Raw genomic sequence first — 23,505 nt, forward strand, 5'->3', positions numbered from 1 at the left:
AGTCATACACTAAGTATTCTCAGCCTTCTCTGTCTTATCACATGACAGAAGATATCATATCTCCCTTATTAGCAGTAGGAATGTATTGCAGAAGATTATTGGTATCTTGCTTGATTCTTAACTCCATGGCAGGCAATCCCAAGTCTCCTTGACCTAGTATCTTCAACTGATGCATGTAATCATTTGAAAGTCAGATACCATTTTATTTTGAAGTTTAGAAATTACCTAAACATTCCTTGCTATCTCAGATATACAGATGTATAACATACATACATACATATCTGTGTGTGTGTGTATATATATATATATATATATATATATATATATATGTATATATATATGTCATAGAAAATTCTATTTAAGAAATTTGATGTAGACAGTTAAGTTAAACAGAAAGGAACAAAACATCAAGTCCAGAAAGAAAATGTAGAATTGGCACAAACGTTCTGTGAACTCCCCAGAGACTTTATGTACCAGTTAATTCAAAACCTGAGGCCAAATGGGCAGGATGCATTATCTTTGGGTCCTCACCTGCTCTGGCTCCTCTGCAGCCAGCATTTCTCAGTGATCAGAATTTACAATATCTGCAGGTGGAACTCTGTCAGGCAGAAAGCCTACTAACACTGGTGTGCCATGGGAGGACTGGATTCTGAGCATTTGGAGGAAGAGCTATGTAGGAGAGGTCTGGTGAAAAGCTTTGAGCATGTAATCCATCTTGGCTTGCTGGCTTTTGCCTGCTAACTCTCTAATCCTCCCTCAGTTTCTCAAATTGTCTCCTTTCTGGCTCATCTAAAATGTGCATTCCCTCTTTTGGGAAGGTGCTTTAGATCATGGACAGTTGTACCTCTCTAGAATTAAGGATCACAAGACACAGGATGGCTCTTCTAAGGTTGAATCCTAAGACATGGCCGTTTATTTCAGGTCAAAGGCCAAGTAACAATTCCCTAAGTTTCAGGCTGCTATTAGTAAAGGAAGAGAATTAGGTTCAAGTTTTCCAAGTTCTGTGGTCCCATTCAAGAAGATTCAAAACATGGGATTCAGAACAGCATCACTACAGAGAGACACAACATGCTAAGGCCTCTCAGATTATAGTGTGTATCTATCTTGGAAGCTTGAGGTCAGAAATCCAGAATATACCAGACCCCCAAAACCACTGCCTTTTTTTTTTTTTATTCATACATGAACATTCATACATCAGTTAATGGTTCCTGATCTAATTAGAGTAAGAATTTAAATTCAGGAAGCACCTGGGGCAGGAAGCCAAGTGGCTAAAAACCATGAGGTACAGGTGTACTGACAGCTATCTTTTACAGTCTTCTGATGGCCTGAGGAGCTCCTGTCAGCTCACACAGAACCAACATCAGGACACATGACAAAGGCCTATTTTTCTATACTCAAGAACAGTTTTAAAGAAAAACAAGCCTGCTTGTTTAGAATATCAGTTCTTTATTGAATATTTTGTTAGAATTAAGATTCATATGTACTTCAATTTTCAGTTGCCCTTTCAGGCCGAAATGGTCTTTATTTTGGTGATGTTAGCTAAAATTGCAGAGAAAAGTTATATCTGATTCTAACTCTCCTGATCTATTTTTTAAAAGTCTAGTATTTCTAGACCTTTGCCTGGAAACAAGAGTCATTTGATATATACTTTTTGGTATTGGTCTGTTATACAGAATTAAATAATTTATGCTTAACCCCTAGGCAAGTGATTCAGAGGCACTGAGCTAATTTTCTCTCCCAAATATGCATGAACTAGACTCCTCACTTCCACTTGTGTTTTAGCAGGTATTACAAGTTCTTAATACTTCAAGGGGATATTTTAAGATTCTTTATCTATAGTCAAAGAAATAGGCCTCATCTCATGTTATACTCTTCATAAAGAAGGACTTTGGATTTTGTTTTGGACTTTAAACATTTTAATTCCAGAATTCTTTAGCTTATTTCAACAGCTAGCAAATAGAAACTAGTTGAAAAAAGTGACCTTTTAAAGAATTTTGATAGGGGCAGCCAGGTGGCTCAGTGGTTTAGCGCCAACTTCAGCCCAGGGCGTGATCCTGGAGACCCGGGATCGAATCCCACATCAGGCTCTCTGCATGGAGCCTGCTTCTCCCTTTGCCTGTGTCTCTGCCCCCCTCCCCTCCTCTCTCTGTGTCTCTTATGAATAAAGAAATAAAATCTTTAAAAAAAATAAAGAATTTTAATAGTTAAGGCAATTTATGATGTCCCAGAGAAAATACAAACCCATTCTTTAACAATATGAATTTGCTATTTTAACATTTAACAAAAATCTTAACCTGAGGACATAGACCTATTATGTACTCCAGAAAAAAAAAAAAAAGAATTCTATCCTAATGATCAGCAGTATTAGGAGTTACAGTAGTAGTGAATATATGTAGATCTCTTTGAAGAAAATATGGTTAAAATTTTATAGTTGATATTTCAATAGAAAAATAAGGTATTTTGAGGAAGTAAAGCAAAATATCACTTACAAAATAAAAAATGACATGCCTGGGTTTCTCAGTAGGTTAAGCATCTATCTTTGGCTCAGGTCATGATCCCAGGGTCCCAGGATCAGGTACCACATTGGGCTCTACGTTCAGCAGGGAGTCTGCCTCTCCCTCTGATCCTCTCCTGTCATGCTCTCACACTCTCATTCTCTGTCAAATAATGCATTAAAAAAGTGTCATGCCTTATTTCAATTGTGGAAAGTGTGTTTTATTATTCATTGTTATGATGCTATCTTTTCTAATTGTTTGAGTTTATAAAAATAGGTGATTGGGAATTTTATTTTTAATCCATTTTCAGTCTTAGAAGGCAATGAGAATCAAAATTTGATCTAGCTAACTTGAACTGTTAATTTTAATACAATGCTCTGTCAATTATATAAGTTGTTGGCAGATCTGTGTTTTAGTTCAGAAACCATTCTGTCACAAACTGATAAATTTTATAATGGTTATGAAAGGTATACACCTATATATACAACAAGAAACCATTGGATAGGACCAAATAAATTCATAATGCAAACATTTAAAAATTATTCATCATCTACACAAATGAAAATATAAACTGACCAGGAGAAAAAATACATGTGGGGGGAAGAAAAGTAGATACTGCTCTGATTTTAAATTTCCATTTAATTTTGATACCAAATTAGCATCTCAGGTTTGAAAATACTTCAACATTAAAATTCCTGTGCAAAGACCACAGTGTTAATAGTCTGTTCCTGACATTGAGACTAGTATATAATTCAGGACATAAATGTAAGTGACATTGAAGTTTGGGCAATATCTCTATCCCATATCATTGAATAGCCTGGTTATTGAGGAACCTTGGTTGACTCTATCTGAATTTGACTAAGACTCTTAAAGTATTTATATTTTCAATTGCCTTTATTGCAAATAAATTTCTGGAATACATAACCATCTGTCATTAAACCCATGGATAGATTATGGTAATGTAGAGCCTTCCTACTAGAAGGACTAGCAACAGCTGAAACATTAGTAAAATATAGAATCTGAGTTACCACCCCAGGCCTGTATCTTCCAAAACTTTTCGATGACTTGTACATACATTAAAGCTTGAGAAGCACTGACATCATAACTCAAGTGAAAACTTAAAAGCCTCTCTTTTAAGATCAGAAGCAAGACAAGAGTATCCACTCTCACCCTTCCTAATCAACATAGTACTGGAATTCTAAGCCAGGGCAATCAGACAAGAAAAGGCAACAAAATTGGAAAGAGAAATTTGTTTTTTTATGGGACATTTTATGGAGAAAATTCTAAATATTCCATCAAAAAAAGTTAGATGCAATCAATGCATTCAGTATAGTTGCAAGATACAAAAATGGACATAGAAAAATCAGTAGCATTTTTAAATAGTAAATATCTGAAAAAGAAAGGATCCCATTTATAACAGTATCAGAAATAGTGTACTTAGGAATAAAGCTAACCAAGAACTTGAAATATCCCTATACTGATAATTGTAAGACACTGATAAAAAAGTCAAATACACATAAATGCAAAACTATCCCACATTTATAAATTGGAATAATATCATTAAAATATTAAAATATCCATACTACCCAAAACCATCTATAGAGTCAATGCAATCTTTAAGATTCTGATGGCCTTAAAATCAAGAAAAAAGAAAAAATTTCAAGTTCACATGGAAACAAAGAAGATACCAAATGAAATAATCCTGAGAAAGAAGAACTTGGAGGTAGCATACTTCCTAATTTCAAGGTAGGTATATATACCTACCTTTCAAGGTAGGTATATATATATATATATATATATATATATATATATATATATACACACACACACACTACATACATACACATACATACATCCAGTATAGTGCTGATATTAAAACAGATACATAATATGACACTGGTATAAGACAGTATATACTGGTATATCAACAGATACATAGACCAATGCAAAATAACAGAAAGCCCAAAAATAAAGCTAAAGATTGAGACTTGGGATCCCTGGGTGGCGCAGTGTTTGGCGCCTGCCTTTGGCCCAGGGCGCGATCCTGGAGACCCGGGATCGAATCCCACATCGGGCTCCCAGTGCATGGAGCCTGCTTCTCCCTCTTCCTATGCCTCTGCCTCTCTCTCTCTCTCTGTGTGACTATCATAAATAAATAAAAATTTAAAAAAAATAAAGAAAGATTGAGACTTGACTCCTATCTTACACCACTCACAAACATTTGTTTAATCCATTTTGAGTTAATTTAAGACCAAAACCCCTAGATGAATATACAGGAAGAAAGCTTCTTGATATGGGTCTTGGCAATGAGTTTTTGCATAGGACATCTAAGGCATAAGGAACACAAAAATAAGCAGGACAACATTAAACTAAAAAGCTTCTGCACAGCAAAGGAAATGATCAACAAAGTGAAAAGACAACCTATGGAATGGAAAAACATTTGTAAACCATGTATCTGATAAGTGGTTAATATCCAAAGTATGTAAAGAACTCATACAATAGCAAAAATAACTCCAAATAATCCAATTAGAAGTGAGTAGAGGATCTGAATATTTTTCCAAATAAGATATACAAATGGCCAATGGCTAACAGGTGCATGAAAAGGTATTCACCATCACTAGTCACGAGAAAGGCAAATCCCAATCGAAGCATTTTAAAAGGCATGATGTGCTGCCAAGATGTAGAGAATCCCACTGTTGGTGAGATTAATTTGGTATAGCCTCTATGGAAAACTGTATGGAGGTTACTCAAAAATCGAGCTGCCATATGCCAGTAATTCTACTTCTGGGAATATACCCAAAAAAATGAGAACTATTTCAAAGATATCTGTATCCCATCATCATAGCATCGTGTACAAAAGCCAAGACCTAGGAAACAAGCTGCCCCATCAACGGATGAATAAAAATGAGATACAAAATGAGTAATTCAGACATAAAAAAAGAAATCCTGCTATTTCCAACAACATGAATAGACCTAAGGGAATTATACCAAGTGAAGTCAGAGAAATACTAAATCATCCCACTTATATGTGGAATTTTGTAAGCAGCAAACTTAGAAAAACATCAGATCTGTTATCAGAGTTAGGTAGCAGGTAAGTGGACAAAGATGGTCAAAATGTACAGACTTCCAGTTTTAAGTATCTGAGATGTACAAACATGAGTTCTATCACACCGATGTGTGTATATTTGGGAGTTGAGTAGATTTCAAGAGTTGTTAGCACAGGGAAAAAAATCTTATCTTTGAGATGAATGTTAAATAGATAATAGTGATCATTTCATAATCGAAGGCAGTCCTATCATTATGGTGTACACCTTCAACTTATATAGTGCTATTTGTAAGTTACATCAGGAAAACTAGGGGAAAAAAAATCTTGAGAAGCACTAGCTTAGATCCTAGACTCTCAAGTCCATCCCAAATTTCTAAATCCTGGTTTCTTCTCTTATAAAAGATAAATGATACTGTTGTCCCCAAGATTGCAAATCCGAGAAACCACCAAGGAGCCAACGCTGATGCAAGTACATGAGGGTTTACTTACAAGCTCGAGCTTGGGTCCGAGTATACTCCATACAGTAGAGCAGGGACTTGGACCCCAAAACTAAGAAACACAGCAGTGTTATAGGGGCCAGTGGCCAATGAGATTGTAATATATGCAGAAAGTTGCACAGTCATGTTGGTCCACACGCAGGTGGCCAATTGAATTACGATTCACCTTATAGTGACCATTTGAACTAGCCTATTATTCTGGTTAGAATTGGCGTGCAGGTTTGATGGGCAAAAGAGGGGTTTTCCTTCCTTGGCGGTTAAAGGTCAGAGGTCCTGCATTCCTATGTGTGCTAGTTTCTGATAAGGGTGTGCTTAATAGTTAAACTAGGGTGAGGGAGTGCCTTAAACAATAGGCAGGTCGTGTGGGGGGGTTTACATGAGATGGCGGGTGTAGCACAAAATGGAGTTAGACCTGCTCTGCTTGTCCAGGGGTAGGGGATTTTTGTTAGGTTTCCTGGGTTCAACAATACTTTGTACCACTTTTTCTGTTCTGTTTTGGAGATTAAATAAGATGCATACAAACTAGTTAACATGATAATTAAAGAGAACATTTAATAAGTATTAGTGGTTATTGGTAAGCCATGTAGCATGACAGGATCGTAGGCTTGTAAGTCAGGCTTTAATTTGTTGAGTCCATAAGTACTTAAAAATACATCTCAGTAGATAACATACATGTTCTAACCATTATTTGAGCAATGACCAGTCACAGCCAAAATAAGCCTTCTAATTTCTCTACTTCTCAACAAATATTTGAATATACTCCTCTCCAGTTGTGGCCTTCAGACACTTAGACCTTTGTATAATCTACTCTCAGCCTCTGCTCCCTTTAATAACCTAATACTTCTAAACCTGGTCTGTTGTATTTTCTATGGTTTTAGTAAATTAGTGTAGTACTATGAAATGCATACTTTTAACCAGTATAGTATAGTACCTTGCATTATTAAGGTTCTATGGGACTTTAGAGGAAACGGTAGGGGGGGAAATGCATAAATTCAGACATTCATGGGGCACCTGGGTGACTCAGAGGTTGAGCATCCACCTTCAGGTTAGGGCATGATCATGGAGTCCTGGGATGGAGTCCGATATCGGGCTGCCTACAGGGAGCCTGCTTCTTCCTCTGCCTATACCTCTGCCTCTGTGTGTTTCTCATAAATAAATAAAATCTAAAAAAATTCATTCACACACCTTTTGAATGTTTATTATGTTTCGAACACTTGTCTAAGCAATGTAGCTACAATATTGAAGAACTGAAGTTACCTGCCCACATAGTGGCTACATTCTAGTGGGTGGATTGATATGCTGATATCCTGGATCATACAGCCACTTATAATCACACATATATTCTTGCATAAGTACCTAACACAATAGGCCTACACCTTCCTCAGATTTGAGATTGTAAAATCTAAAATAATTTTGTGTGGTAAAATTAAAAGTGGACTGTGCTTCCTGGCTAAACAGATAATATAAAATATAACCTATAAGTTATATAGTATTTTTTGTCATTTTTCTTTAATTATGCTTTCCTTTATGGACCATAACAATGTAAGTAGTATATATAGGATGACATTTAGTATTTCTGGGTATGTGTAAAAATCAAACCCACATTTAATATTGTAATTTTTAAAAGATTTTATTTACTCAGAGACACAGAGAAAAAGGCAGAAACATAGGCAGAGGGAGAAGCAGGTTCCCTGTGGGGAGCCTGATGCTGAACTTGATCCCAGGACCCCAGGATTATGACCAGAGCCAAAGGCAAACGCTCAACCACTGAGCCCCCCTGGTGTCCTTAATGTTGTAATTCTTCTCTCCATCACTTTGTATCATTTTAGCCTTGAGTAATTTGGTTGATATTTATGCCTTAGTTTTCTTGTGCGTTAAAAAAAAAAATCATGGAAATAGTATTATCTTAGCTTTGATAATACTGAATGAAGTTAATATGTGTTTAGTACTTATAGTGTCAAATATTGTGATACTAGATATGTATTGACTATAGTCATTGTAATACATAATCAGTCTTCCATTGGCCTATATTGTTTTCACCATATCATCCACTGATTTGTACTTTTAGTTCGACAAAATGATCCTACTTTAGATATGAACTCCTTCTAATGAATAAAGTGTATGTAAAGTAATATCATTTATCATTCATACACGTACAATTTCAAAGTTACACACTCCCTCCTTTCAGGGTGCCAGTTTCTAGCTGCAAACTCAAGGAGGGTGGGGGGATTGAATTTTTTTAAAAGATTTTATTCATTCATTCATTCGTTCATTCATTCATGAGGCAGACAGAGAGAGAGAGAGAGAGGCAGAAACACAGGCAGAGGGAGAAGCAGGCTCCATGCAGGGAGCCTGATGTGGGACTCGATCTCAGGACTCCAGGATCATGTTCTGGAGTCGAAGGCAGGTGCTAAATCACTGAGCTACCCAGGGATCCCCTGGATGTTTTTAAAAAGGTGATTCACATGGTCTCAAGCTAAAGGTGAGTGCCTTGCAATTTCTTCCTTCAGAGACAACTATAAATTCGATGGATTTTAAAGGCAAGATTACAGCATAGCAAAATATGTACAAGGAAAATGCTGTCAATATATCATTTTGTTAGCATGCTTAAGATTTCACAATCACTCTATATCCAGACCACAAGGATTACAATAGTTATTAAATAATGAATAAAAAAGTGAGAAGTTAAAGAGGGAAATTAACTTACAGGGAAATAAGACAAGCAATTACAGAATGGTCACTTAAGTGGTTTAGGTAGGAAACACTAGTATTTCGTAAGAGACCTAATATGGGATAAAGAGGTTGTCAGAGTGCTTCAGGGGACACTGCTGAGGATAGATTGCTATCTTAGAAATGGGGCCTAAACCATGTGAGTGCACTTGCCCTCAGAAGCATGGCTGGGCATCGATTGCTTGGAAGGGGTCAGAAAAAGATGAAGTTCTTATATATAATCTTCCAGTACCTAAGATGTAGTAGGGATCATTTTCTTTCACAGATGAGAATATAGGGGAGACAAAACTTAAGGTATCAGTGGGACAGAACTAGAGTATAGTCTAGCAGTGATTTACCTTAGATCAAAAGCTAAAGGCTTCATATTACCTCACATTACCCTCACAAAGACAACTAGAGATAATCCTGAGAAAGGTGGATGAGGTCATATCATGGGTCATCTTGAATGCCCTGTAAGAATTTGCATTTTAACCTCAAAGTAATGTGGAGTCACTGAAGGTATACAAATTTGGAAGTATCAAATAAATTGCCTTTATTAAGTACCAAAGGTCAAAAGAAAAGTGTGTTCTTTTCCAAGCTTCCTTTTCTTTAGTTGGGTGACATAAAGGCTTTTTCATGGTCTTTCTGGAACTAAATATATAACTTAGTTCCTGAGGCATTTATTACCCTCTGGTTTGAATCCTGATTAAACTACTAACTTGTATGACTTTGGGTAAATTGCCTCAGTGTGCTTTAAAATGTGAACAAATACTTATTTTAAGAATGTTGTGCAGAGATGAGATAAGCTAGTATGTGTAGAGCACTTGACATATTCACATGTTTTTTGTACTATATGGTGCAGGTTTTGCTATTTTTGTCAATGTTATAACACTCAGTACAGTTATCTTGTTATAGTTCAAAAAAGGATATCAAACACCTAAAAGAAGTGTAATAGTGAAAGAAGAATTCTGGCATATAGGGTAAGGAATTCCAGTAATAGGCATTAACAAATGCTAACAACATCGTACCTCTACTGTTTGGATTGCCATAACCTAGGACAGCTACTATAAAAATAATGAGTTTAATGTTTTTAATGGGAGACACATGAATTATTCAACAGTCCTCTACAAATCACTATTTTTAGTGTTGGCAAGTACTGGTATTATACAGTTTGTGTTCAGGTAGTATGGATCAACAAAATGTTAACAAAAAGTAACAGATGTTTTTGGTTAAGTTGTGCAATCAAGAGAACTGGAACTGATGTGCATCTTCTACAAATCTCAAAATTTGTATATTACATTTTAAAAATTAACAGAAATATACCCTAAAACAGTACATGTCATTTCTGATTTTATAAAGATCATCTTGACAATGGCAACAAAAATATGTCTAGTGTGTTTTGGAAGCATGAAGTAGGGAGACCCAAATGTAAGTCAGGGAAGACTCCTTAGAGACAATCTGGCAGCTTCCAATGCAGCAGTATAAAAGAGATGTAGAATACGTATATATTGATACAGCAAGATCATGAGTCAAAGCCTTAAAAAAAAAACATTCTATTAACAATAATCTATACTTTTAGGGTTTTTTTTTTTTTACTTTTAGGGTTTTAATGTGACTGGGAATAAAATATTTATAATGAGCTCTTCTTCACTAGAGTTCGTACCTAAGATGTGCTTATTCAAAATGGAACAGTGATGTGTAAATTGAAGACTTATTCTCTTTACTTATTAAAATACATAAAATAAGAACACTGGAGATTGTAGATTTGAAGGGATGGAAAATGAACAACAAAGCAAAGGAAGGGACTGTGAGGACAAATGAGCCAGTTGCCAAACTTTCAGAAAGTAAGAGGATTTGGGAAATACCATTATTTGCATACCAACATCCATTCCTCATTAATGTCAAATAGATTTAACCCCAATTTTGTTCAGGTAGTAATATATTCAGGAGAGGTAGGTTTCTCTAACACTCCAGAGAATCAATCAGTCAGTCAGTCAAAACTGATCCAAGTATTCATGTTTAAACTAATTACTTCCAGTAACTGGTTTAGGAGTGGGTATATTACCCTGTCCTGATCAATGAAAATTAAGGGCAATTCTGCTGGGAGAATGGGGTATATGGCTTCCATAAAAAATGTTTCCCCCTGGTAAGGGAGACATGAAAAGAAACTGCATCTTATTCCTTCAGATGGGGTCATAAAAGGACAAGATAACTAGAGATGCTATAGTCCTCATGTGACCAAGAGCTTAGAAAAAAGATTTGGCCATGAGCCTGGGTAAAATGGACCCCCCCCCCCCCCAAGATTCACCATTGCTGGATTATCCCACCTTTACCAAGGTTGTATTAAGTTCCTGGTAAGCTATACTCAGAAGGAGTGAAAAGTTTATGAAAGACCTCTCAAGCCATATTAAGAAGTTTAAATTTGTTATATCCATACAGGAATCATCAATTAGTTTAAATGCATCAAGTGATATGGTCAAGGTTGCACTGTAGGACAGGGCAAATGGGGACTAGAAAGGATTAGAAAGGGACAAGACTTGTATCAAGACAGACTTATAAAACATACCCCCAAAATACTCAAATTAAAAAATGGGCAAAGGCATCAACAGACATTTCCTCAAAGATGACATAGAGATGGTCAACAGACACGTAAAAAGACGATCATCACTTATCAGAGAAATGCAAATCTAAACTACACTATCACTTCACACTTGGCAGAATGGCTAAAATTAACACCACAAGAAAAAGGTGTTAGAGAGGATGTGGAAAAAAAGAACCCTTGTGCACTGATGGTGGGAATGCAAACTGGTGCAGCTTCTGTGAAAAATGGTACAGAGTTCCTCCCAAATTTAAAAATAGAGCTACTCTACAATCCAGCAAGTGCACTACTGGGTATTTACCCAAGGAATACAAAAACAATTCAAAGAGATATATGCACTTCTATGTTTACAGCCGTATTTTCAATAGTCAAGATATGGAAGAAATCTGTCTTCACTGATTGAATAATGGATAAAGAAGATGTGATACACCCAATATTCAGCGATGAAAAAGAATGAGATCTTGCTATTTGCAACATGGATGGAGCTAGAGAGTATAATATATGCTAAGTGAAATAAGTCAGAGAAATACCATAGGATTTCACTTATATGGAATTTAAGAAACAAGTGAGCAAGTTGGGAGGGGGACAAACCAAGAAACAGACTCAATTATAGAGAACACACCAATGGTAACCAGAGGGGTAGTAGGTAAGGAGATGGGTCATATAGGTGATAGGGATTTAGGAGGGCACTTGTGGTGATGCATGGAAATGTTGAAGCACTATTATACACCTAAAATTAATATAAGTTAACTGGAATTTAAAAAGAAAAACCAGCAAATAGTTATTGTAGTCAAATCAGGATGGGGTGGGAGAGGGAATTTCATAGAAAGTTTTAATAGTAGCATTCAGAAGCAATTTGTGTTATATTACAAATAAAGATGGAGTTAAAAATTATACTTCATATTTAAATATTTTGATTTTCTGGAAGTGCTTAAAATTAGCATTCCTTAAAAACCCTACAAAAAATACAACTTCCTTTATTTTTATCTAAGATAAACAAATTATTGCAATCAAAATTTAGAAGTCACTGTTTTAAGATGTATTTTTACCAGTAAAGCACAGCATGCTGTACTGAATGCACAGAGACACAGACCAAATTAAAATTTTGTAGAATGGATTGGTTGCTTTGTCATTATATGTAGACTGAAGGGAAAGTTTTTTTTCTTAGAATTACCTTCACTGGAACAGGATTTTTAAAGTATTGACTTTTAATTAGATAAAGCATCTGGATTTATGCTCTGATAACAATATTTAGAATTCATACCAATGAAATACCATTAAAATATTTAGCAACAATACTGAGATAATTGTGTTTACTTCAAAGTGTTCTCATTTTAATATGTGAAAATTACACTTTCATACATTTTTTATACTTTCTTTAGTGTGCAATAAAGAGTTGCATTTATATGCTAAAAAAGTCATACTTTTTGGTGCTAAATAAAAAAGTTGGATCTTGGATGCCTAAATCAGTGGAGGTTTTAGTTAATGTTTAAAATTAAGTGTTCCTCATTTAAGATGTTTTAGATTTAAAATACAGCATCAGAAGCTTATTAGAACATATTTACTTTAGCTTTTTTTCTGCCCCTGGATGCCACCGAGTAAGCATCATTAAAGTCTCCCCTCCCACCGCCGTCATGTCTAAGTCAGAGTCTCCCAAAGAGCCTGAGCAGCTGCGGAAGCTCTTCATTGGAGGTTTGAGCTTCGAAACAACCGATGAGAGTCCGAGGAGCTATTTTGAGCAATGGGGGACGCTTTCGGACTGTGTGGTAGTGAGAGACCCCAACACCAAGCGCTCCAGAGGCTTTGGGTTTGGCAGGTAGGACACCATGGAGGAGGTGGACGTGGCCATGAACGCTCAGCTGCACAAGGTGGGCGGAAGAGTCGTGGAACCAAAGAGGGTTGTGTCCCGAGAAGATTCTCAAAGACCCAGTGTCCACTTAACTGTGAAAAAGATTTTTGTTGGTGGCATTAAAGAAGACACTGAAGAACATCATCTAAGAGATTATTTTGAACAGTATGGGAAAATTGAAGTGATTGAGATCATGACTGACTGAGGCAGTGGCAAAAAGAGAGGTTTTGCTTTTGTGACCTTCCTTGACTCTGTAGACAAGATTGTCATTCAAAAATACCATACTAAAACAAACAAACAAACAAACAAACAAACAAAAACCCATACTGTGAATAGCCACAATTGTGAAGTGAGGAAAGCCCTATCGAAGCAAGAGGTGGCTAGTGCTTCATCCAGCCAAAGAGGCTGAAGTGGTTCTGGAAACTTTGGTGGTGGTCATGGAGGTGGTTTTGGTGAGAATGACAACTTTGGTCATGGAGGGAACTTCAGTGGTTGAGATGGCTTCGGTGGCAGTCGAGGTGGTGGTGGATATGATGGCAGTGGGGATGGCTATAACGGATTTGGTAATGACGGTGGTTATGGAGGAGGCGGCCCTGGTTACTCTGGAGGAAGCAGAGGCTATGGAAGTGGTGGACAGGGTTATGGAAACCAGGGCAGTGGCTATGGCGGGAGTGGCAGCTATGACATCTATAACAACGGAGGAGGCAGAGGCGGCTATGGCAGTGGTAGTGGAAGCAACTTTGGAGGTGGCAGAAGCTATAATGATTTTGGCAATTACAACAATCAATCCTCAAATTTTGGACCCATGAAAGGAGGAAATTTTGGAGGCAGAAACTCTGGTCCCTATGGTGGTGGAGGCCAATACTTTGCCAAACCATGAAACCAAGGTGGCTATGGCGGTTCCAGCAGCAGCAGCTATGGCAGTGGCAGAAGGTTTTAATTACTGCCAGGAAACAAAGCTTAGCAGGAGAGGAGAGCCAGAGAAGTGACAGGGAAGCTACAGGTTACAACAGATTTGTGAACTCAGCCAAGCACAGTGATCGCAGGGCCTAGCTGCTACAAACTGCTACATGTTTTAGACAATACTCATGTGTATGGGCAAAAAAGTAGAGGACTGTATTTGTGACTAATTGTATAACAGGTTATTTTAGTTTCTGTTCTGTGGAAAGTATAAAGCATTCCAACAAAGGGTTTTAATGTAGATTTTTTTTTTTTTTGCACCCATGCTGTTGATTGCTAAATGTAATAGTCTGATCATGACGCTGAATAAATGTGTCTTAAAAAAAAGAAAGAAAGAAAGAAAGAAAGAAAGAAAGAAAGAAAGAAAGAAAGAACATATTTACTTTAATACCTATCAACATAGGGGAATTTACAGGAGGTGGATGGAACTCAGTGGTATACTTGCAATCAGAAGGATCCTGAATATAGAGAAACCACCATCAGGCAACAAAATATTTAAGAATGACAAGTTAAGAGCATCTTGTATTAAGCTGATTTTCTAATGTCAGTTTAATAAAATGTCTTGTTAACAGATATCCAATCAAGATTTATCCCCATTTGTCTCCTAGTTGAGTATATATATATCAAACCATGTAACTTTATTGGATTGTGTAAGCACTCCTGTGCATTTGTGTATGCATGTGGTTGCATGTACACATTTGTATATTTGCACATGTGTCAGACTTTTCTATACCCAGTACTGTGGTAGCAATGAAGCATAAAGAACAAGGTAGACATAGGCTCTAAACTCTTAGGGTAGAGGCCAGCAGAGAATATGGATACTAAACAAAGTTAGGGTTACAAATATGATAGAGATATATGAAGCTAAGAGTCTTAGGAGGATACTTTTTCTGAGATAAGTCTTTACTGATAAAGTTTAAGGATTACTGGAACAAACCAGAAAAAATAGGTGTATGGGAGTGGTGGAAATAGGATAGGATGCTGCATGTAGAGCACATAGTATTGTCATCCATGTAGTATCTTTTGAGGAACAAACAATTTGAGCCTGGTTATCATCTTTAGATTGAAGAGAATTCTGGAGAATGAGAAGTAGAGATAAGCCACATCTGGAATGTTAAGTCCACTGTGAGCAATGTTAATGGAGTTTGGTCTTGTTTTAAGGGCACTGAAAAGCCTTTGATTATATGTAGAAAGAGACACTCATATCTGTATTTTAAAAACTGTTGATTGAGATGTAGAGAGTAGACTGGAAAGGAGATTGGGTAAATGAGGCATTAGCTAAGAGCTGCTGTAGAAGTTTAGGAAGATGATGACTTAGACTGGGTCATTGATCATGGGCATTGATTAAAGTAGTTGGATTCAAGAGCCTTTTAGGAAAATCAAAGGATTTCGAGTAACTTTGATTAGCCTCTATAACAGAATCTTGGTGCCAGTGTTTCTACCTGAGCTTTATCATTTTCTACCTATGAAGAATAGGCAGATGGCCTTCTTTATCTGAATAATGAAGATAAACATATTGCCTTATTAATTTGCTATCAGTCTTGAAGGTGATCACTATAAGGAATTTAGGGTAGTCCCAAACAATGTGGTAAGTGCTTTAAAATATTAGCATTTTCTACATGTCATTGATTAGATTTTGGAAAGGAAAGCAAGAGCCTTCCAGGTTTACTGGATCAGGCAGTATATGGAATATTTTATTATACTGGAATGGGCAGCATTAGAGAAGGGATCTTTTGCAGGGAAGGTCAATGAAATTCAATGATGGTGAACTTTGATACATCAGATCTCCAGTGGAATGTCAAACAATATGTAGGACACAGGAATTTATGATGCAGAGTAGAAATCAGCAACACACAGTAGGCATTTATCAACACACATTTTTATATGAAGGATGAGGGGTTAAGCATACACATTAGATCACACCTGGATACAAACCCCAACTCTGTTAACTTCTTAGTTGTCTTGGGAAAAATTTTGAGGCTCTAAATAAGTGCTCTTATTTTCAAGAACTGATTAGGATAGCTTCACATTATATGAAACTATATGCACCAACTAGTCAGAGATAATGAGCTTCCAGGGATTTTGCCTATTTGTCCTTGGCCCAAAGGCTTCTGCAATCATTGAACACTGCATGAATGCTAGCCAGTCACTTGCAAGCAGAGCTTAACAATGCTTTGCCTCATGTATCAACCATGCGGCCTTGTTTCCTGCCCCAGGAAGGCAGGCTTATTGAGGTTTGATATAGCAAGACCCGCTTACATACACAACTAAAAGATGGAAGGGAATTTTATTTTTCCTTCTTCCTTCTCCAGATAACCTATCCTGAAAATTAGTTGTCTTCTTCTCTAGATAACCTATCTTGGAAAGAAGCTGTCTTCTCAAAAGACAGTCTGGCAATATCATACAGTCTTAGATACCAAACAGTGACCAGGTAAGTAACAACCTATTAGATTTGTTTCCGTTCCTCGTCTACCTCACCATTTTATATGCTTGCTTTCTGCAATTCACATAAGAACATAAAACTTTTCCTTGGACTTTGGTTCCTTGGCAATCTAGGCATGGTATTTTCCCCCTATGTAACCCTAGCACAGGGTAATGTCACTAGGTGACTTATTTAATGGGAATAAGGGATGTCCTTGTTGGTATTACATGGGCAGAGATAACTGTACTGCCATTGTAATTGCTAAGACTTACTAGTGCTAGTTCTGGTTCTGGTTCAAGATGGTGACATAGGAGGATCCATATGATGGTGACATAGGAGAAATTTTCTCCTCCCATGGGCACACCAAATCTACAGCTAGAGAGGAAATCAATTTCTTCTGAAAGAAATTCGTTAATAAACTGAGATACTAGGCAAATGAAGTGGGGAAAAGTAGGAGAGGCTAAGGCAAAATCTCACAGTAAACCATATCCCTGGCATGCCAGGCCATAATTGGGAGGGAACTCAACTCCAGACTTCTCCTTAGGAGAAAAAATTTGAACCACACATCTGGCACCACAACATTTAAGACTTATACCTGTAATGGAATATTACTCAGCCATCAAAAATGAAATATTGCTATTTGCAATGATGTGGATGGAATTAGAGGGTATTATGCTAAGCTAAATAAGTCAATCAGAGAAAGACAACCATATGATTTCACTCATTTGTGGAATTTAAGAAACAGAGGATCTGCCTTGCTCTGCCTTGCTCTAGGTCACCAGTATCTTCTGAAAAATAGCTAGTGTACACATGATATTCCAGTTTTTGCAGCTGCCAACTAATGGACACAATTTGATCACCCAGCTCTGTTAGCCAAGTGGGGCTTACATCTGTGGGACCCCCAGGACTGCATCAAAATGGAGGAACAGTTCTCAACTGGTCACCCACCCCCAAGGGCACAGCACAGACACAGCAGATTGAAATATGCCCTAATTCTATCAAAAAGGCTTATTAGCTTACTTTCAGAGCTGTGGTCTGATGGTCAGACTAAATACATCTCAAGGGACACATGGGTGGCTGAGCAGTTGAGCATCTGCCTTCAGCTCAGGGCGTGATCCCGGAGTCCTGGGATTGAGTCCCACATTGGGTTCTTTGTGTGGAGCTTGCTTCTCCCTCTGCCTGTCTCTACCTCTCTCTCTGTGTCTTTCATGAATAAATAAAATCTTAAAAAAAAATACATCTCAAAAGAGACTAAACTCTCCAGAGATTTGAGACACCAAAAGTATCACCTTTGAAGTCTCTGCCCTGCCACAGGTTAGTGTTTGAGAAAGTCACATGCATACACATCTGGCACTCTAGCTTTTGTGGCTGCTGCCCAAAGGACACAACCTCTAATAATCTGGCTCTGGTGTCTATCCATAAGCCAGGTTTATGTTCACAGGTTCAATGGGATGGAGGGAAACAGTTAAGACTATCACACCAGGATTTCAAGCATAGACAGCAAACATATCCTATCAACCAGTCTTCCTCTGAAAGAGGTATATTTGCATACTTTAAGAGCTACTGCCTGAATGTGTAGAGTTCAGATGGAGGTCCTCCCCTTTGGGACATTGACTGGTACTGGCACACACTCAACTACTGGGAGACACTAAGAATAAAGTGGACTTCTTAGACAATAAAGGTTTGAGAGCCAACTGAGAGCTAGGGCAGAATTGACCAATTGGGTCCATCCTTCATATGGCCTCTCCTTCAAGAGTGGGAGACAGGACTATTTTATCTGATATATAGAAACCAACACAGTCCAGCAAAATGAAGAGGAATATGTTCCAAATAAAGAGAACAAGATTGAAATCTAAGAAAAAGACCTTAATGAAATGTAGAGAAGTGACTTACCTAATATAATTGATGCTCATCATGCTCAGGTAGAAAAGAATTAACAAGAAGAGGTAAGTATCAAATAGAAATCCCAGACTGAATAAATACTTTTGAGAAATTAAACTAAATGCAGCAGGGAAAAAAAAGGATCCATGAACTCAAACACAGGGCAGTGATACTCCATCCAGAGTATCTATACTTTTCTCTTGAAGATAGCTTAAGGGATTTGTGTGACAACATCAAGCAGAACATTTGTATTATAGAGGTCCCTGAGGGAGAAGACAAAGGGGCAAAAAATTAAGGGAGATTTTGGAAATTATTTAATCTGAAGAAATAGACATCCAGATACTGGAAGGCCAGAAAGTTCCCAACAAGATGAACCCAAAAATACCCACACAAAGACACATCATCATTGAAAGTCTCAAAAGGTAAAGACAAGGAATCTTAAAAGCATCAAGAGAAAAACTTGATACATACAAAAGGACCCCCATAAATCTATTGGATTTTTCAGGGAAACTGCAGTCCCAGATGAATGACACAGTGTATTCAAATACTGAAAGAAATTGCCAGCCATGAATTCCCAGCAAACTTGTCCTTCAGAATTGAGACTGTTTTCCAGACAAGGAAAAGTTAGAGTTTACCACTAGACCGACATTTTAAGAAATGTTAGAAGGACTTTGTTGAGCTGAAAAGAGCACTAATTGAAACAAAAATTATAATCCTTAGATTTAGAATAATGTTGTAAGTGCAGTGGGTTAATCACTTAACAAAGCTACCATGAAAGATGACAATAGCAAAAATAACTACAGCTGTAATAGTTGGTTAATGGATACACAAGATAAAAATCTGTAAATTGTGACATCAAAAATATCAAATATGGGAGAAGTCCATAAAAATATAGATGTTTATAATGCATTTAAACTTAAATATAGTTATATACAAGTTGTTTCACATAAGCCTCATGGTAACCACATATCAAAGCCCATAGTGGATAGGTGAGTGGTAAAGGAATTCAAGTATACCACTACAGAAAATTAGCAAATCACAAAGGCAGAGTAAGAACCAGAAAGGAACAAAGGAATTATAAAACAGCCAGAGTATAATAGCAATAATTCGGTACTTACTGCTTTAAATGTAAATGGATTAAGTTCTTCAATCAAAAGACAATGGCTGAATGTATTAAAAAAAAACAAGATTTATCTATATGCTGTCTAGGAGACTCCCTTCAGGTGGGAAGTACAGAGATTGAAAAGTTAATTTATAGAAAAAGATAACCATGCAAAGGGAAAAAGAACATTGGGGTAGCTATACTTATATCAGAAAAAAAAAAAAAGACTTTAAAACAAAGACTATAATCAGAGACAAAGTCATTACCCTGATAATGGAATCAATCCACATGATAACATTTCCAGGTATTTATATACTCAAAAGAAGCACCTAGATTTATAAAGCAAATATTAATACATCTAACAGGAGAAATAGACAAGAGTAGGGGACTTATATAACTCAAATCAGTGGATAGATCATCCAGACAAAAGGAATAAGGAAATATTGGCCTTAAATGGCATGTGAAATTAGAGGACCTTAACAGACAGGCACAGAACATTCCAGCCAAAAATACATTCTTCTTAAGTACACATTGGCCATTCTCCAGGACAGAAAATGTTAGTCCACAAAACAAGTCAATAAATTTAAGATATAAATATATCAGGCATCTTTTCTAATCATAATGGTATGAAACTAAAAATTACCTGTACATTTTTGGGTTTGATACTACCAGAAAATGCAACGAAGTAAAGGGGGAAAAAAGTAGGATTACATCAAACCAAAAAGTTTCAAAGCAAAGGAAGTCAAGAAATTTGAAAGGCAACTGTCAAAATGGGAGCAAATACCTGCAAATCTTATATCTAATACCCAAAATATATAAAGACCTCCTACAACTAAAGAATACAATTAAAAAATGAGAAGATCTGAATACACATTTTTCCCAAGACAATATAGAGATGGCAAACCAGTACGTGAGATGATGCTCAACATCACTAAACAGGGAAATGCAATCATAACTGCAGTGAAATCACACTGTTAGCATGGCTATTATCAGAAAACAAATGTTGGGGGATCCCTGGGTAGCTCAGCGATTTAGCACCTGCCTTTGGCAGAGGGTGTGATCCTGGAGTCCCAGGATTGAGCCCTGCATGGAGCCTGTTTCTCCCTCTGCCTGTGTCTCTTCCTTTCTCTCTTTCTCACTCTGTCTCTCATGAATAAATAAATGAAATCTTAAAAAAAAAAAAAACAAAGAAAAGAAGTGTTGGTAAGGATGTAGAAGGGAGCCCTTGTACAACGTTGTTGATAGGAAGATAAATTGACACAGCCACCATCAGAAACTTTATGGAAATTCCTCAAAAATTAGAACTACCATACCATATGATCCAGTAATCTACTTCTGGTTATTTTTCGAAAGAAAATAAACACTAAATGCAAAATATATCTGTATGCCCATGTTCACAGAAGTATTTGTAATAGCCAAGACATGGAAGCAACTCAGTGATCACTGATAAATAAAATGTGAAATATATCATGGAATATTAAGCCATAAAAGGAAATCCTGCCATTTCTAACCACATAGATGGACCTGGAAGGGATCATGCTAAGTGAAATCAGTCAGAGAAAAATATTATAGGGTCTCACAGATGGAATAAAAAAAGAGCTCATAGACATGGAACAGATTAGTGGTTGTTGGAGGTTGGGGGTAAACGCAGAAAAAGAAAAAATACAACTTTTGTTATAAAACTAGTCCTAGGGATGTAATGTAGAGCATGGTGACTATAGTTAATATCATTTGTATAATAAAAAATTACTTACATGTTTGATTCAGCAGCACCATATACTAAAAAATTACTTACATCTGAAAATCATCACAAGAAAATAAACGAGTAATGAAGGATGTTAACTAGAATTATGATGACCATTTAGCAATATGTACAAATCATGTTATATATCTGAAACTAATATAATGGTATCTCTCAATTGTAGCTCAATTATTTTTTTTAAACCACAATACCTTCCTGTGTGCTTAAACATGCCACAACAAAGAAAATGAAAACCACACAGCTATGTTTACATAGTGCCCTGTTGATTGTATCAAAAAGACCAGGGAGCTTTTCTGCCCATGAATGTGGCTGAGTAAGTGCCATTAAAGTCTCCCCTCCCACCACAGTCCTATCTAAGTCTCCCAGAAAACCTGAGCAGCTGTGAAAGCTTTGAGCTTTGAAACAACTGATGAGAGTCTGAGGAGCCAGTTTGAGCAATGAGGAACCCTCACAGACTGTATGGTAATGAGAGATCCAAATGCCAAGAGCTCCAGAGGCTTTGGATTTGTCACATATGCCACGGTGGAGGAGGTGGATACTGCCATGAATGCAAGGCCACACAAAGTGGACGGAAGAGTTGTGGCACCAAAGAGGGAGCTCTCAAAAGAAGATTCTCAAAGACCTGGTGCCCACTTCATTGTGAAAAAGATTTGTGTCAGTGGCATTAAAGACCACTGAAGATCATCTAGGAGATTATTTTGAACACTGTGAGAAAACTGAAGTGATTAAAACCATGACTGATGAGGGTGGTGGCAAGTACGAATGTTCTGTAGTATTTGATGACCATGCCTCCAGAGACAAAATACCTTCAAAATACCACACTGTGAAGGGCCACCACTGTGAAGCTATGAAGGGAGGTAAGCCCTATCTAAGTAAGAGATGGGTAGTGCCTCATCCAGCCAAACAGGTCAACAAAGTGGTTCTGGAAACTTTAAATGCTGGTCATGGAGACAGTTTTGGTGGGAATGACAACTTTGGTCCTGGAGGAAACTTCAGTGGCTGAGGTGCCTATGGTGGCCATCAAGGTGGCAGTAGCTATGGTGGCAGCAGGGATGGCTTTAACAGATTTGGTAATGACAGAAGCAATTTGAGGTGGTGGAAGCTATGATGATTTTGGCAATTACATCAGTCAGTCTTCAAATTTTGGAGCCATGAAAGGAGGAAATTCTGGATGCAGCCCCTTAGGCCCCTATGATGGTGAAGGCCAACACTCTGCCAACCCACAAAACCAAGGTGGCCTTGGTGGTTTCAGCAGCAGTGGCAATATGTTTCCATTACTGCCTGGAAACAAAGCTCAGTGGGAGAGAAGAGCCAGAGGAGTGACAGGGAAGGTTACAATAGATTTGTGTACTCAGCCAAGCACAGTGGTGGCAGGGCCCGGGGGCTACAAAGATATCACACTTTAGATAATACTTGTGCTTGGGCAAAAAACAGGACTCCATTTGTGAAAATTGTATAAAATGTCATTTTAGTTTCTGTACTGTGAAAAATATGAAGCATTCCAAATAAAGGGTTTTAATGTAGATTTTTTTTGCACCCATACTATTATATAGATTGCTTGATATGATAGTCTGATGATGACACCAAATAAGTGGGTCTTAAAAGGAGGGGGGGCAGGTAGAGTCTTTATTTTAATGGTTATATTTTATCCTATACTCCTTGAGTATACAAAGAAGTATACAATTCTGAATCTAGCACAGAAACTCTTATCAAGAGCATGAAGCAGTTATGTACTTAATGCTGAGGTGGCTTTAATTTTTTTTTAAATTTGCAATTCTGAGCATGATTTTAAGTCAGTTCATACACACACAAACACACACACACACACACACACACACACATATATGCTGATGTACAAGCTAGGAAAGGACTTAATTTTTGCAATTCAGTATTATAATAGTCATATCTTTTCCCTAAAATTCCAACTAGATATTTCTATGTGGAGAATACTGTCATTATGTTGGGTTTCCAGGAAGCTTTGTTACAGGTCTTTAATCTTATGTGCTAAGCTTTTTTATTTTGAGAACGGAAACTAAATGCATTCAGAGTCTTTCATTTCACATTTATGTGCTGCTAACCAAAATAAGTAGTTCAGCAATCCCCATTAGTTTTGCTGTGAAAATTTTAAAGATTCTGCAAGACATAATTTTAACAAAATTGAATTTTTCTTAGTTCGTTATTCA

General features: G+C 37.1%; 2 pseudogenes; both read left to right on the forward strand.

Moving 5' to 3' along the window:
- Positions 1-12,980: 12,980 nt before the first annotated feature.
- Positions 12,981-14,135, forward strand: LOC121477141 (annotated as a pseudogene).
- A 5,094-nt stretch (positions 14,136-19,229) lies between these two features.
- LOC121476752 lies at positions 19,230-22,728 on the forward strand (annotated as a pseudogene).
- The last annotated feature ends 777 nt before the right edge of the window (positions 22,729-23,505 follow it).

The sequence above is a fragment of the Vulpes lagopus genome, chromosome 16, assembly GCF_018345385.1.
Source record: "Vulpes lagopus strain Blue_001 chromosome 16, ASM1834538v1, whole genome shotgun sequence".
Taxonomy (NCBI): Eukaryota; Metazoa; Chordata; class Mammalia; order Carnivora; family Canidae; genus Vulpes; species Vulpes lagopus.